Source organism: Salvelinus fontinalis, chromosome 18 (genome assembly GCF_029448725.1).
Source record: "Salvelinus fontinalis isolate EN_2023a chromosome 18, ASM2944872v1, whole genome shotgun sequence".
In the NCBI taxonomy this organism is placed as follows: domain Eukaryota; kingdom Metazoa; phylum Chordata; class Actinopteri; order Salmoniformes; family Salmonidae; genus Salvelinus; species Salvelinus fontinalis.
Window position 1 is genome coordinate 14142226 of NC_074682.1, and position 18248 is coordinate 14160473.

Genomic DNA, 18248 nt, shown 5'->3' on the forward strand with positions numbered 1-18248 from the left:
GTGTCAAAGGCAGGGCTCAAAGTGAAACCAGGTTATCCCGTCTGTCTCCCTTCTAGCAGCTTTGAATTCCACTATAGGAAAGTGCTGCGTTTGGAAAACTTCAGTTCCATGCACTCCAGGGTTGGCTGGTCTGCTAGGGGGCCTACAGCCATGGTAACCCAATCTCCAACTCCAAAGGGAAAAATTAGTTTGGTCGTTGAGTCATAGTGAACTGTTGCTACTCACATTCATTACTTTTTAATTGCTCCTTTATTGGAATGATGTTGTGTCTCTTGGAACATTGCGGGGATAACAGGGGTTCATGGCAGTCCTAAGGGGCTTTGTTTACATGTTAGGTTGTTTGTTTAGGACTGTTCTGCAGAGTCTTCTCTGGTCTACCATGCAACAGAAAAGAAAGAAAAAACGGAATCATAATAATCACATCGCCACAAACTGCTCTCTCGGGCCTTCTGTTTTCCAGCTCTGGTTACACACATGTTGGCTCAACAGAATATTCAATAGACATTTATAGGAAATAAATTAAGAGATGAACGCAAACCATATGGCATTCTGAGGTTTATTTGTAAAGCGCCTGCATCAAACCTTTTTCAGATCACACCATATTAGCTATGTTTTTCCAGTCCAGCAAAATCAGGAAGGTAACCACAGACTTCCCTGATGGGAAACACATGAGCGTGGCTGTGAGACAGGGAGCCTCATGCATGGAGGAGGCACTGCATCATGGAGCATCAGTAAAAACAATTACCCTTGCATATCTGAATGTCATATGGTACCACAGTCCCACTTCAATAGGAGAGGCTATTCCCCGGTTCAGATGAAGCTGCGTCCCTCTAATGCAGGGAAATGGGATATCTTAAAAAACACTGGCTGAGTGGTACAGCTTGGCCCATAGGGCATCACCCATTCACATTTCTCCACACGGGTGAAAGAGAGACAGGCTGGATGCAGGCCTGGGGTGTGGGCTGGCTAAAAGAGACTGGGAAGGGAGCCAAGAAGAAATGGTTGTGCCCAGCATATACACTTCCACCCCTGTTTGTGCATGCATGACCCCATGACCCCGTGACCCCACGCCTACCGGCAAGACAAGTTTACCCCATCCATTTAAGTGTGAAAGGAGAAATGCACTGCATGTGACAAGCCCAACAGCAGGGGTACATCAACACCCTAGGTGGTTTCTGCTCCCTCTGTTGATCTTGGTCCCATTTGCTACAGAGTTCTTGCCAATGTTAAAAATCAAATCTAACTACCAATAACATCGACTTTTATGAGGAAGGTATTATTTTGCCATTGAGACTCACATTTTCTGAAAAATGTATGAAAGAAAGCTTGTTTGTGAGTTATTACATTTAATAGGGGCTCCCGAGTGGGGCAGCGGTCTAAGGCACTGCATCTCTGTGCAAGAGGTGCCACTACAGTCCCTGGTATCACATCCTGCCGGGATTGGGAGTCCCATAGGGCGGCACAATTGGCCCAGCATCGTCAGGGTTTGGCCGGGGTAGGCTGCCATTGTAAATAAGAATTTGTTCTTAACTATCTTGCCTAGTTAAATACAGGTTAAATAAATCAATCAATAGAAGGCCTTTCAAGTCAACATATCCTCCGCTAGCGCCCAGTATCAGACCTTTAGCCTCTCTATTCATGTAAGGTTCTGCTTTTCTTTTTTTAGTCAACCTTGTGTTCTTTTTTGTTGTGTTCTTGAACGTGGCCCTGTCTTTCATTTTTTGTTCATTGATTTCACCTGTGTTCATTTCTCACCTGGTCTCATCAGCTCCCTATTTAGTTCAGTTCTTTCTGTTTGTATGGCTGTGAGGTATTGTTTGTTTTTGACTGCCTACCTGTGGTTGACCATTGCCTGAGACCACAATTCCTGCCTTCTGCGCGTGGATCTTCTGCGCATGTATCTACACCTTTTTCTCTCCCGGAGTATTCATTGCAATTCACACGTTGTGTAAGTTATTCACTATCATGTTTTTCCACAGTACAGTTGATGGTGGCTGTATGACTCACACACACACACACACACACACACACACACACACACACACACACACACACACACACACACACACACACACACACACACACACACACACACACACACACACACACACACACACACACACACACACACACACACACACACACACACACACACACACACATAACTCTGTGTGTATGATAGGCTCCGTATCTTCAGAGCCTGCTGCGCACTCATCGGGCAGTTTACCTCAGGACCTAAAGAAAAGCACTTCCAGGAAGAGAAAAGCCAAGGAATCCAGCTGGGGGAAAATGCATCAAAGCTCATGGCTTAAGGCTATAATTAGCTGCTGTTTTGTTTGAAATGTGAAAGAATTAAATCTTTGGAGGAATAGCATTGTTTATTTATTTAGGTTTGTTGTTAAAATTTTCTCTCAAAATGAGAAAATTTGACCAAGACTTGTGCCTGATTGAGTGTGGCGGAGATGTCTGCAGCATAGTTAATTAAGGCTGGGTCAAGGTGTTGAATGCAGAGTACTGTTCAAGGATTATCTTTTAAATAACCCCAAAAGCATTGTATAGTAGCATTGTGGTATCGTTGTATTTTACCATCTGTCTGTTGTCCAGTGAACTAACTGAAAGTGAATCAATGGTGCTACTGTCGCAAGTGGCAAACAAAAACTGTTCTGAGAAGTCAAACGTCACATATTAACAGCTCTATTCAATCCGCATCGCGGAAGTTCAGGTTTACAGTGTGATTTAAATTTAAAGGCAATGTTCCTGCTTTAGCGGAAACTGCATTCACGATAAACGCTGCATATGTCGGCTCATTCGGAAATTCACTTAAAAAAGGGTATTGCGCAAACGTTTCAGCTTTACAGTTTGAATAGAGCCCTTAGTCTTTCTTTCCTCAACTGAACAGAATACATGTCTATTCTTCATTTGCTGCCACAAGCACATCTGGACAGAGCTTATTGCCTCACCAATATCCTCCTGTAAAGAGATTTATTGATATTTAAAATTTCCTGATGGTTTTATGCACTTTGAATGGATATGGTATAAAACGCATATTCACGGAGTGGTCCGAAAATATGTCTGGTTGTAAAATAACCTTCGATACCATGGAATCTATCAAGAGAAACATAAGGAGGGCACAAAACTCAGCAGTATGGTACCTCACTTGTGAATGCTATTTACTCAAATCAAACTGTTTCAGAGTTATCAATTTGGATATAATGCCTCTCTCTCTTTCTCTTACACACACACACACACACACACACACACACACACACACACACACACACACACACACACACACACACACACACACACACACACACACACACACACACACACACACACACACACACACACACACACACACACACACACACACACACACACACACACACACACGGAGGCGCTTCGCTTCTGAAAGTAGTATTGACGTATAACCTGACTCTGTGAATGGGTTCATCGGGAAGTGCATAGAGGATGTTGTTCCCACTGTGACGATTAGAACTTATCCAAAGCTGTGGATAGATGGCTGCATTCACGCAGAACTAAAAGCACGAACCATCGCATTTAACCATGACAAGGTGACTGAGAACATGGACTTGTACGATAGGACCAGCTACGACCTTTGTAAGGCAATCAAAGAGGCAAAACGACAGTACAGGGACAATTCAACGGCTCAGACACAAGACGTATGTGGCAGGGACTCCAAACAATCATGGATTATAAAGGGAAAACACCGACACCTCACTCCCTGATGAGCTAAACACCTTCTTCGCCTGCCTTCGAGGAAAACACCATTGAACCATGTTGCTTACGAGGATTTTATGCTCTCGTTTTCCATGGCCTACATGAGAAAGTAATTTAAGCGTGTTAACCCTCGCAATGCTGTTGACCCAGACGGCATCCCAGTCCGTGTCCTCAGAGCATGTGCAGACCAGCTGGCTGGAGTGTTTACAGACATATTCAATCACTCCATATCCCAGTCTGTTGTCCCTACTTGCTTCAAGATGTCCACCATTGTTCATGTACTCAAGAAAGCGAACTGAACTAAATTACTATTGCTCCGTAGCACTCACTTCTCTCATCATGAAGTGCTTTGAGAGTCTAGGTAAGGACCATATCACCTCCACCTTACCCAAAACCCACTACGATTCGCATATCGCCCCAACAGATCCACGGACGACGCAATCACCATTGCACTACACACTGCCCTATCCCATCTGGACGAGAGAAATACCTGTGTAAGAATGTTGTTCATCGACTACAGCTCAGCCTTCAACTCCATAGTACCCTCCATGCTCATCAATAAGCTCAGGGCTCTGTGTCTGAACCCGTCCCACATGCTGGTCCTCAACATGGTCCCTACAGGGGTGCAATCATCAAGTTTGCTGACAAATCAACAGTGGTAGGCCTGATTACCAACAACGACATGACAGTCTAAAGGGAGGAGGTGAGAGCCCTGGCAGAGTGGTGCCAGGAAAATAGCCACTGCCTCAACGTCAACAAAACGAAGGAAATGATCGTGGAATACAGGAGACAGCAGAGAGAGCAGGGCCGCAGTGGAGAGGGTCAAAGCTTCAAGTTCTTCGGCGTGCACATCACCGACAACCTGAAATTGTCCCTTCACACAGACAGCGTGAAATGGTCCCTTCACACACACACAAAGCCATACACTTAATTGTTCAACGCAGCTGCCTTATCTAATTTTCAAATAATTTCTGGGTAAAAATTAAGCGCCGTAGTGTGATTGTTTTCAATAAAAATTGTCAAAAATATATATATATATCCTAGTAAAGGGTAATTTCTCAAGCAAGAATTTAGCTAGGACTGTCTGGGAGAGGTCTGAGTGGGGAGGGGACAAACTGAAAATTAGATGTTATTGGCAGAGTGGTTTGGAACTCTCTTTCCTATTGGTCTATTATTTTTTACAATTGTATTTAACTAGGCAAGTCAATTAAGAACAAATTCTTACTTTACAATGACGGCCTACCCCGGCCAATTGCGCCCCGCCCTATGAGACTCCCGATGATGGCTGGTTGTGATACAGCCCGGGATCAAACCAGGGTCTGTAGTGACGCGTCCAGCATTGAGATGCAGTGCCTTAGAACGCTGCACCACTCGGGAGCCTCAACTTATTTACCGCATGGGGATGTCACCATGGAAGGTCAAAACTCCATCCCACCAAAACAGGCTGAAATTTCAGCCGGTCTTTTCAAACAGCTCTTACACTAAAAGGACATTATCATCATGATCACAATTTCCCAGTATTGTTCCAACCTCATAGTGTGGAAACATATATAACACACAGGGAAAATCACATTTTTGATTGCGCTGGGCCTTTAAACTTTGTAGTATGTGCATGGGGAAGAAGTGATCCATCCAAATGGAACAGTTTCAACTTGAAGCAATAAGATAACTGTTTACTCAGGGTACTCTATATATTGCACCTTTGCACATCAAGTACAGTACAGCTAGCAACAGAACAAGTCATTTGTAAATGTTGGCAATCTGGCATCTGTCTCTCAATCATCTTTGACCGAATGCATGACTTTCAGCAGTACTTTAGGATATGTATAGAGTCCCTATTGAATAGTCATTTGCAGATAGAGTTGTGACGGTCATGGAATTTTGGATGATGGTAATTGGCCAGCAAAATGACCACGGTCACCGTAATATTATTATAATTTGCTTTATAGATGCGCATTTTCTCCTCTCCTCCGCTCCTGACTGCATGTGCTGCCATAGAAATAGAATGAATAGAATGGGAGTCGCCATTCAAGTCAATGATGGCATAATGGTTGGACTGGCGGTCATTGCGAGCGTACCCATAGGAGCAAAGCAGGAAGTAAAATATGTGGTAAAATATGTGCTGTGATTTGTTGATTCAACTCAACTAACATTGCAAAAAATACATTCCATTGCATGAGCCACATCAGTTAACATAATTTGAATGACAATTCTACATTACCATGGAAATGATTACCTCACAATACCAGGCAGCCATTGCGAATGTACCCATGAGTTTACCAGTCAAATTGCTGGGGTTAGTGGTTCCAAGCCTGTTCTATTCATTATATTTCTATGTGTGCTGCTGCTGCATTGTGATCATTCAGTCAGCTGTTTGTACTTTTTTTAGGACGGTTATTTTATTTTCACAACGGTCTTCAACCATCTTCATTCAAGACCGTCTGTTACGCGGTTATAACGGTAATTGTGCCAGCCCTATTCACAGACTTATCCAATGTTATACTGACATTTTTCTTGGCGTATTGTGTTTGATTAACCTTCATTTGCAACAATTTCTTAGACCCTTAGCAGATGAGGTCAGTGTGTTTTTGCTCCAGAGAACGTGGACTAAGTGCAAAACCATTGAAGAACCGTTTCAGCACATCTAAATCGCTGAAGATATCCATAACTCTTTAAGCCTCTTAATTTGAAACAGCTATTCACGCCCCGTCTGAAGGAAATAACTGTTTATAAATTCTCTAGCTCAATAATTCTTTGTGACTGGATCTATAAGGAGTGTAAATTTGTTTCTGGTTTACAACTACAAAGGCAGAAGGCTGTAGCAACTGGCCGCATACAAAGGCCTGCCAAGCGAACTTATATTTTTGGGTGTAGACCAAGTTTCCCCGAATATGGACAACAGATTTTTGTTGTTAAAATCACCACATTTGCACTTTGCAACGGTGACACTGAAAAGATGGAAAGACATTCAGTGGAAAGTGATGACGAGAAGTACATTTTACATCCAATAACATACCAAGTCCAAAAAGGTTGGATTTAGACTAGGACCTATTTTTTATTTAACTAGGCAAGTCAGTTAAGAACAAATTCTTATTTACAATGACAGCCTACCCCAGCCATTTGTGCTGGGGTGGGCTATGCTGGGGTAGGCTAGGTTCCCTATGGAACTCCCAATCACAGCCAGATGTGATTCAGCCTGGATTTGAACCAGAGTCTGTAGTGATGCCTCCAGCATTGAGATGCAGTGCCTTAGAACGCTGCGCCACTTGGGAGCCTCAACTTATTTACCGCATGGGGATGTCACCATGGAAGGTCAAAACTCCATCCCACCAAAACAGGCTGATATTTCAACCGGTCTTTTCAAACAGCTCTTACACTAAAAGGACATTATCATCATGATCACAATTTCCCAGTATTGTTCCAACCTCATAGTGTGGAAACATATATAAAACACATGGAAAATCACATTTTTGATTGCACTGGGCCTTTAAACTTTGTAGTATGTGCATGGGGAAGAAGTGATCCATCCAAATGGAACAGTTTCAACTTGAAGCAATAAGATAACTGTTTACTCAGGGTACTCTATATATTGCACCTTTGCACATCAAGTACAGTACAGCTAGACACAGAACAAGTCATTTGTAAATGTTGGCAATCTGGCATCTGTCTCTCAATCATCTTTGACTGAATGCATGACTTTCAGCAGTACTTTAGGATATGTATAGAGTCCCTATTGAATAGTCATTTGCAGATAGAGCTGTGACGGTCATGGAATTTTGGATGATGGTAATTGGCCAGCAAAATGACCACGGTCACCGTAATATTATTATAATTTTCTTTATAGATGCACATTTTCTCCTCTCCTCCGCTCCTGACTGCATGTGCTGCCATAGAAATAGAATGAATAGAATGGGAGTCGCCATTCAAGTCAATGATGGCATAATGGTGGGACTGGCGGTCATTGCGAGCGTACCCATAGGAGCAAAGCAGGAAGTAAAATATGTGGTAAAATATGTGCTGTGATTTGTTGATTCAACTCAACTAACATTGCAAAAAATACATTCCATTGCATGAGCCACATCAGTTAACATAATTTGAATGACAATTCTACATTACCATGGAAATGATTACCTCACAATACCAGGCAGCCATTGCGAATGTACCCATGAGTTTACCAGTCAAATTGCTGGGGTTAGTGATTCCAAGCCTGTTCTATTGATTATATTTCTATGTGTGCTGCTGCTGCATTGTGATCATTCAGTCAGCTGTTTGTACTTTTTTTAGGACGGTTATTTTATTTTCACAATAGTCTTAAACCATCTTCATTCAAGACCGTCTGTTACGCGGTTATAACGGTAATTGTGCCAGCCCTATTCACAGACTTATCCAATGTTATACTGACATTTTTCTTGGCGTATTGTGTTTGATTAACCTTCATTTGCAACAATTTCTTAGACCCTTAGCAGATGAGGTCAGTGTGTTTTTGCTCCAGAGAACGTGGACTAAGTGCAAAACCATTGAAGAACCGTTTCAGCACATCTAAATCGCCGAAGATATCCATAACTCTTTAAGCCTCTTAATTTGAAACAGCTATTCACGCCCCGTCTGAAGGAAATAACTGTTTATAAATTGTCTAGCTCAATAATTCTTTGTGACTGGATCCATAAGGAGTGTAAATTTGTTTCTGGTTTACAACTACAAAGGCAGAAGGCTGTAGCAACTGGCCGCATACAAAGGCCTGCCAAGCGAACTTATATTTTTGGGTGTAGACCAAGTTTCCCCGAATATGGACAACAGATTTTTGTTGTTAAAATCACCACATTTGCACTTTGTAACGGTGACACTGAAAAGAAAGATATTCAGTGGAAAGTGATGACGAGAAGTACATTTTACATCCAATAACATACCAAGTCCAAAAGAAACACAAAAAAATTAAGTGCATGTAGGTTGGATTTAGACTAGGCCCTATGACTTAACATTTACTATAAAAGTGTTGTATAAAATAATACATAGCACAACATGACAGACTTGCCTTCCTCTAAAATCCAGCAAACATTTATCAAGTAACTTTGTTTGTTATTACCCACACTTAAAAGAGAGGGGCCTATAACTGTGTTAATCTTACAGGTGAGGAACACACAGGTCATTCAAACAGTGTCTGTATCCAATTTCAATACGATAGACAATGGGAAACAATTGCTCATTCAGAGTAGAATGCAACATAAATTTGAATCATTTAAAACGTTTGTCAATCAAATAGAATATTTCATTCACTTAAAAAATGTCCTATGTGGTGCATTCTCAATGGGTGAACAGCTTTGCGTCAATGGTAGAAAAGATTATCTGCACAAGAGAACCAACCCTCAAAAACGATTGCACTTCACGACTAAAAGGAAAAATAATGAAATGCTCCTCGAAACCTAGCACTGAAAATCAAGATTTTGTCATTGGTGAATCTTGGATAGTGTGGCTACAAAACAACCTAAAATGCTCTGTGCTATTGTTGCATTCTTCAGATCAAAAGAGTTTTTAATAAGGCCATTATAAATACATCAGAAAATCCACTCTGGTATTCAGCAAACATGTCAATAAAGGATGCACCCCGCTCATTGGTCTTTTATAGCGGCACCGTAGCCCTTCATCTGAGGCTAGCTCTATAATGAAGGAATACTGTGCAGGGTTTGGGGTCCCTGCTGTGTTCAAAGATGTCAGTCAATCTAAAGTACTTTATCATGTAAATAAAGGTAATCTTTCCATCCCTTTGAGGTAGAGCAGGGCATTCTTCTCCTGTTGGCTGGATAAGATGTGTAAAGACCAGGTGGTGGTGGGAGTCCATTAAAGAGAAGGAGTGGCTGGAGAGGGAATCCATCGCCACCACCACGCAGGCCAAAGAGAGGGGCTGAAGTACCCCTCTACCCACTACTGATGTCCCTTCATGTTTGGAGCTCTACAGTACCAACCACAATGCATCTCTCTCAAACAGCGAGAGCCATACATTATAGGTCTGTGACAATGGCCTATGTACTGCAGACTTGGTGCACTCTGACTGTGTGATTCTGATGTTGATGACATGACCAACAAGACAGCGATTTGTTTCAGGGCATTTTTCAGGATGTACTTATCTCCTTTACTATTGTCAAATTGCTTTAGAGAGTGCAATAGGCCTTGTGTATGTGTTATCATGTATTCAACAGCTGGGCCAAGCTCTGTGTATCCCTATGCTTCATACAGTAAAAGTATATTCCTAGTATACACTTCCCCTCACTTATTTAAGGGTTGCAGACATGGTCGTGCATTAGGCCACAGCACCCCTCTCTGCTAGTGCCATTTTACTTAATTCCAATAACATATGAATGAGCAGTCAATCCCCTCAGTGGAGCAGGGCTCCCTAAAAGCCTCTCCCTGGCCAGGAGGCCTGCTGGGAGGGGAGACTGACTCTATCTGACCCCATGGGCCACAGTGTGCCACAGTAAGAGCACACAGGTTTGATTGGGACCATTACACCCACGCAATCCAAAGACAGGGAGAGATAAAAAGGGTATTTGCCAGGTAGCCAATTCCTTTGACTATATTAAACAGAGTCATTTTTTAATGTCAGTAATGCACATTCACTTGTGCAGCTTTTGGTGTCATTGTACCAAAAAATACATAGAGCAGCTTTTATACAAGGACAGAGGGTGTCAGATCACCATATGAGATAAGATGCTTCACCAGATCCAATACTTATTCTCCCCTCACACACAGAACAGTCTGGCCGGCCACTACTCTCATCTCCATGTATGCAATACAAACCTTCATGGCATATTGCAATATTTACCGAACCTTGTTTGGAGTACATTAACCTGGCTCACAACAATAGATATGCACACCCTGAGGGGGATAGGGGTTTATTGACTTCCTGCAACGTTTTCTCGTCTGTTGGTTAACTGGACACGTTTCAGTACGCAGGAATGCAGGTGCATTTGGAAAGCTAAAAACACGTTGAAAGGATTTCATCTGAAGAGGGATTGGGATGTCTCCTTAATGCTGGAGGGGTTATTTAGTGGTGGTCATTTTCTTACCAGTGGTCTACCAAGGGATTGGAAGGATATGTGAAGAAAAGCAAATGAGCAATTACAATGTATTATAAACACTGACAATATCTAATATGGATATTATGTCAGTCAAGAATCTGATTTTCACCAATAAAGAGTTACATACCAAAAATATTTATTGCATTCCCCTAAAAGCGATCGATACAATGATATTTCCAACATGTATCTGTTTGGTTAAGAATTACTGATCCCATCTTAACCACATTCACATTGAAAAAGTCTGTAACCACACCAGTTAAAAGGGCAAAGTTAAGAATTGTGTAATGAAGTTCTGGCGACTTAATGGCTAACCATGGTGGTTTACACAGTCAACTTTTACATGAATTCGTTCAAAGCAAACAGATGAGGAGACAAGCTTCTGGGCAGGTTACATAAACAGAGCTGTTTATCAAAATAAGCAGCAAGTCCAGAGTGGTCAGCCTATTGATTTCCCTGCCAAATGTAATCTGCCTCACCATCATACATCGTGTGGCTGACATTTACACAAAGCCCTGTTTTAGCCAAACACTGCCAAGTAAGGCTGTTTATTCACTGATCACCTGATAGTCTCCATGACAACGCACACCACAATTAGACAACTGTAATCCTGCCTTCAAACATGCGCACAGTTAATTATTTCAGCTGAGGTGAGAGTGAGAAAAACTGTGAAGGGGGATCCAGACCAAAGCTGGACTCCAAGCCTACTGTTTCTCCCTGTCAACAGACACTACAGCACACAGCTGTGGATGTACTCGTTAATTAGATAAAAAGGAAACAACATTGAGGGATTTAAACATCAAAAACAAGATAGAAGAAGTGGGGAGTGGATGGAAAAACCTTTGCTTGAGGTCAATATGAGTTCAAAATAATATCCATATCCATTGTATTCAAGGAACAACTGTCAGGCTGTGAATAGAGCTAATGGGAGAATAGTTCATTGGTGTCAATACATCTTTGTAAATTGCAAAATGCTGTACATTTAGATGGTAGCAAGCTAGACTCTGTCTCTTGGATTACCAACTGTTTAAACACACACACAGAGACACAGTAGTTTATTGTCCACGGAATGCTTTCTTTCCCATCACTTTCTTTCCCAATGTTGACTCAGACAGCAAAGCTATTCCCAAGAAGCCCACCACAAGCACCATTTGCTTCCGCTCCTACCATGTTAACAGAAAAAACTCATTTGCCATGTATTGTTAAAATTTTTATTAATAGCAATTTATGTCACTCAGACAGCGCCTCCTCAAAAAAAATAACATCCAAGCCTTGTACAAATCTATCACTCAAGTTGTCAGAAAAATTTGTTCTCATGCAATATAAATAGGCACTGAGTCTGTGGGTAGAGAGATGGGATCTGTTTCTGAGAGGGCGAATGAGTGGCTGTTTAGAGGCTCCCAGGAAAACAGGTCATGCCGTTCACATCATGAAGGCTCAGTCACAAACAAATGTTTTATTTAAAGAGCCAAAGCGTTGTTTACTTGAGTCTGCTTACTCTCTCTCTTGTTCTTCCTCTCCATCCCTCTCTTCTCCGTGTTCAGCACATTTGAACGCTGGAAGCCAACTAAAAGGGAACAAAAATACTTCTGACAGGAAGCACTGCCCTGCCACCAAACAAATAGGTGGTCGCACACTAAGTGAACAAATTATGCCAACATGGTTTAATAAATTAAGCGTTCAGGGAGTACAAATGTGTTAACCGTTGCAGATCTGGCAACTACCGTAAATAAACCATTTTCCTTTTCTTGTTTGTTGAGTGAATGTGTGAGTAAATGGGGGTAAAGTTTACAGAACACAGTAAAGCTCAAATATATAACACTGATGAAGACGCCCCACATAGGCTCCAGAACTACAGCATTGTCAGGCTCCTGTGTACTAATTTCACAGCATTATGAATGCTATTGAAGAATCTAAACTGGCTCAAAGTCCTGTCTGTCCTTATATTGATTTCATCAGTGATTAAACGTCAATTCTGTTGACAACGCAACAGAGAAGATGTCTATTACTCTCAATCTATTGCCATGCGCCATATTATCCACCAAGCTTATAGCCGTCTTTTAATCTAATGAATAAACAAAAAGCTGCCGATACTCTGCATCCCCTCCTCTTATTCAACCTTTACATTTACAGCTGAGGATCCATTTTAAATGACATCTTGCTTGGCAACCTCGTCCCCAGGCTATTGCCCAAAAATCAAATGAAATCAAATGTTATTTGTCACATGCTTCGTAAACAACAACAGGTGTATACTAACTTAGAAATGCTTACTTACAGGCCCTTCCCAACAACGTAGAGATCGTTTTTTGGGGAGAAAAATAATAATAATAATAACAAAAGGAATAAATACACAATGAGTAATGATAACTTGGCTATATACACGGGGTACCAGTAACGAGTCGATGTGCAAGGGTACGGGGTAATTGAGGTAGATAATATGTACATATAGGTAGGGATAAAGTGACTAGACAACAGGATGGATACCAAACAGTAGCAGCAGCATATGTGATGGTTCAAAAGAGTTAGTGCAAAAGGATCAATGCAGATAGTTAAATAGTTAACCAATAGCTACCGGACTAACTATTTAGCAGTCTTATGTCTTGGGGGTAGAAGCTGTTCAGGGTCCTGTTGGTTCCAGACTTGGAGCATCGGTACCGCTTGCCGTGCGGTAGCAGAGAGAACAGTCTATGACTTGGGTTGCTGGAGTCTTTGACCATTTTTAGAGCCTTTCTCTGACACCGCCTGGTATAGAGTGCATATAAGCCTGGTACATCAACGATGTAGGTGGGAGTGACCAATGGGAGTGAGCATAGAATTGTATGGGATACCTTACTGAGTAAAGTATTTGTCATAATTTAATTTTAGGGAATCACACAACTGTGAGACGTGGATCTGTGCTTGCGGTGTGGTTTCCACTAGATAACATAGCCACAAAGTCAGAATTCTCTCTCTCAAAAAAAAAATTCATTTAGAGTTGAGGTTAGACAGTGTGGCTAAGGTTAGGGTTAAGGTTAAGGTTAGGGTTAAAATCAGATTTTAAGAAGATACATTTTAGAAATGGGTGGGGTTTAGCTGTAATTATGACTTTGTGGCTGTAACTAGTGGCAACCATGTTGTGTGCTAGCAAATTTTATTGAACCTTTATTTTATCAGGGAGTTATACTGAGACCAAGATCTCTATTACAGATAAGCCCTGAATTACATAAATTACAGAAAATACACACATCAATATAAATACAAAATCACTAATAAGGTTCTCAGTCAGCCTTCTGAATTGCCTAAGAGGCACCAAAGCTATACCTTACCACAGCTGCATCAGCGGAGCCTTGTCTGGCAGCGAAACAGTTCATTCAGCCTCATTTACTGCCTTTAAAAAAAACATAGCTGACATGGCTGACTTGGTTAAACAAATGTGGTTTCTACTGGCATTTGAGATGTACAAACTATGGCATAAGGGGATGACAAGCTGATGAGGCAATCCGTAATTTCGATTAAGACATCAATGAGCGAGCTAGGACAGACGTAGTCAATATAACAATTTGTTCAGCACTTTTGAAATGTACAGTGACAGAATTCAGAACATAGGCCGTTCTCACAGTGTTCTCCCTGTACACCAAGTCAGCACAGTAGAATAAATAAAGGAGGCATATAAGCAGACAATGAAAGGAAAGCTCTTATAATATTCAATGATTACATTTCTCAAAAACAGGTTGTAGGCTGTTGGTGCATCACCAAGTCAGAACAGTAGGCAAAATTAAGAGGTGAAAATAGACCAAATTATCAGGGTGATCATATGCAAATACTCCACTAGACAAATATTTATGGGGGTTATTAGTAAGAATTAAATCAATCAATAAGGAGATAACAGGGTTTTTCACATTTAGCCATGTGGGTTTCGAGATCAATTGAGTCAATTAAAATCAATGCATATACTTTTAAATTGATCTGAGGCCTGGAATAGCCAATTCAGATTCAAATCCCCTAAAATGGCCAACTCCGAGGACAAAAAAAGGTGTTAAACACTCGGATATAGCACCAATAGAATCCGCCATGGCAGCAGGGGAGCAATAGAAATCCCAGCAACAAATAAATGTGTATTCTGGTTTATGGACACATCTACAGTTGAAGTCAGAAGTTTACATACACTTAGGTTGGGGTCATTAAAACTCGTTTTTCAACCACTCCACACATTTCTTGTTAACAAACTACAGTTTTGGCAAGTCGGTTAGGACATCTACTTTGTGCATGACACAATACACTTTTCCAACAATTGTTTACTGTTACAGCTTTCATATTCCTCCACCTCGGACGAGGAGAGGCGAGAAGGATCGGACCAATACGCGGAGTGGTTAGTGTCCATCATTTATTAGCATTGAACTGAACACTATATGAAGCAAGATAACAAACGTGACCAAACCGACAAACAGTCCCGTGTGGCACAAACACTGACACGAGATACACTTGATAATTACAAAACAACAAACGACGTTAAACAGACCTGAACATGAGAACTACATAAAACGAAAAACGCACGAACAGAAATGAACGAAACGAACGAGACGAGACAGTACCGTGTGGTGTAACAAACACAGACACAGCAACAATCACCCACAAACAAACAGTGAGAACAGCCTACCTTAATATGGTTCTCAATCAGAGGAAACGTCAAACACCTGCCTCTAATTGAGAACCATATCAGGCAACACATTTAACCCAACATAGAAACACATAACATAGAATGCCCACCCCAACTCACGCCCTGACCAACTAAACACATACAAAAACAAAGGAAAACAGGTCAGGAACGTGACATTTACAGACAGATTATTTCACTTATAATTCACTGTATCACTATTCCAGTGGGTCAGAAGTTTACATACGCTAAGTTGAAGTCTGGTTCATCATTGGGAGCAATTTCCAAATGCCTGAAGGTACCACGTTCATCTGTACAAACAATAGTACGCAAGTATTAACACCATGGGACCACGCAGCCGTCATAGCGCTCAGGAAGGAGATGGGTTCTGTCTCCTAGAGATGAACGTACTTTGGTGCGAAAGTGCAAATCAATCCCAGAACAACAGCAAAGGACCTTGTGAAGATGCTGGAAGAAACAGGTACAAAAGTATCTATATCCACAGTAAAACGAGTCCTATATCGACATAACCTGAAAGGCCGCTCAGCAAGGAAAAAGCCACTGCTCCAAAACTGCCATAAAAAAAGCCAAACCACGGTTTGCAACTGCACATGGGGACAAAGATCGTACTTTTTGGGGAAATGTCTTCTGGTCTGATGAACACAAATAGAACTGTTTGGCCATAGTGACCATTGTTATGTTTGGAGGAAAAAGGGGGAGGCTTGCAAGCCGAAGAACACCAATCCAACCGTGAAGCACAGGGGTGGCAGCATAAGGTTGTGGTGGTGCTTTGCTGCAGGAGGGACTGGTGCACTTCACAAAATAGATGGCATCATGATGGAGGAAAATTATGTGGATTTATTGAAGCAACATCTTAAGACATCAGTCAGGAAGTTAAAGCTTGGTCGCAAATGGGTCTTCAAAATGGACAATGACCCTAGGCATGCTTCCAAAGTTGTGGCAAAATGGCCGAAGGACAACAAAGTCAAGGTATTGGAGTGGCCATCACAAATCCCTGACCTCCATCCTATAGAACATTTGTGGGCAGAATTGAAAAAGTGTGTGTGAGCAAGGAGGCCTACAAACCTGACTCAGTTACACCAGCTCTGTCAGGAGGAATGGGCCAAAATTCACCGAACTTATTGTGGAAAGCTTGTGGAAGGCTTCCTGAAACGTTTGACCCAAGTTAAACAATTTCAAGGCAATGCTACCAAATACTAACTGAGTGTATGTAAACTTCTGACCCACTGGGAATGTGATGAAAGAAATAAAAGCTGAAATAAATCATTCTCTGTAGTATTATTCTGACATTTCACATTCTTAAAATAAAGTGGTGATCCTAACTGACATAAGACAAGTAATGTTTACTAGGATTAAATGTAAGGAATTGTGAAAAACTGAGTTTAAATGTATTTGGCTAAGGTGTATGTAAACTTCCGACTTCAACTGTACAACCAGGTGCTCAAATATCTTGGGAACAGAAATATTTAAAGATTGGGATGCCATGAAATTAGATTTTACATATATGGCCACTCCTCCTCCTTTCTGTAATACATTATAATAATTTACTTCAACGTCTTTATCAGATACAGAACCATTTAACCATGTTTCCAGAGAGAACCAGAATGTCAGGACAAGAGTCCTCCTGTACCCAAATGTCAATTGTGTCCATTTTTTTAATCATACTTCACACATTAAGGTGCATTAGCCCAAGCCCCCTATGAGATTTAAAGTCAGAGGGGGTATTCAGCTCATTCTCATAAGAGCTAACCGGCATAGGGTCATCTGCAGCTATTTGTTGAGTGAGCTGAGACTTTGCCAAGGTCACTGGCCAACCACGTGAGAGCAGAGTAGACTGAGCATTTGGCAGACCTCCCTTAAGTTGCTGGATGAAGGGGTGGGAACTGGGATAGCAGTGTTGGCAGAGCTCAGTCCATCCTGATGAAGCTCCCGCCAAAGGAGTGGAGCTGCGGCAGGGGATTGGAGTGGCTGCCAATGCTCCATTCTGGGTTTGCACAGGAGGCCTTGGTGTGGCTCCTGTTGCAGGGTTAAGGCTGCCATGGGGGCCGGGAAGGTTGCAGGCCTATCATGGGGATGGGAATAGGGATGGAAACCAAAACTAGCCTGAGAGGTAGGTTGTGGGGGGAATTGAGGATGGTGGTGTGGAGGGCAGTGTAGCTGGTAAAGCTCCAAACTCTCAGCATATGAGGGCTGATGATGTGAATGATACATGGTGTGGACTGCATCATGTGGTGCACTGCCCTCTACAGTGTTTTGCCAGACCCTAGGGTAGTGGTCGGTGCTGTGTAGAGCTGGGCTGAGTTGAGGTGGGCCTGGTCTGGTAGAGCTGTGCTGTGACGGGCCAGGTTTGGTAGAGCTGTGATGAGGTGGGCTGGGTCTGGTTGAGCTGTGCTGTGATGGGCCAGGTCTGATTATGCTGTGCCGTGATGGGCCGGGTCTGGTTGTGCTGTGATGGACTGGGTCTAATTGAGCTGTGCTGAGGCGGGCCTAGTCTGGTAGCATGGGAGGGAGGTTGTAGGGGGAGTTGAAGAGGTTTGTGTGGATGGCAATGTGGCCTGCGATGCTCCAATCTCTGCATGGGGCCTCTTTGACTGCATGCTGCTTGGGCATAGCTCAGTGTATCTACATGCAGTTCCTGGGAGAGAAGGGTTGAAATCTCTCCTCAGAGCAGGGTAGATATGACTATTTTCGCAAGGAGGAAGATGGTGGAGGCTCTCTCTATCACTCCCATTAGTGATGTAAGCTACCCTCTCCTGTTGGGCACGCCGGTTGTTGATCCCCGT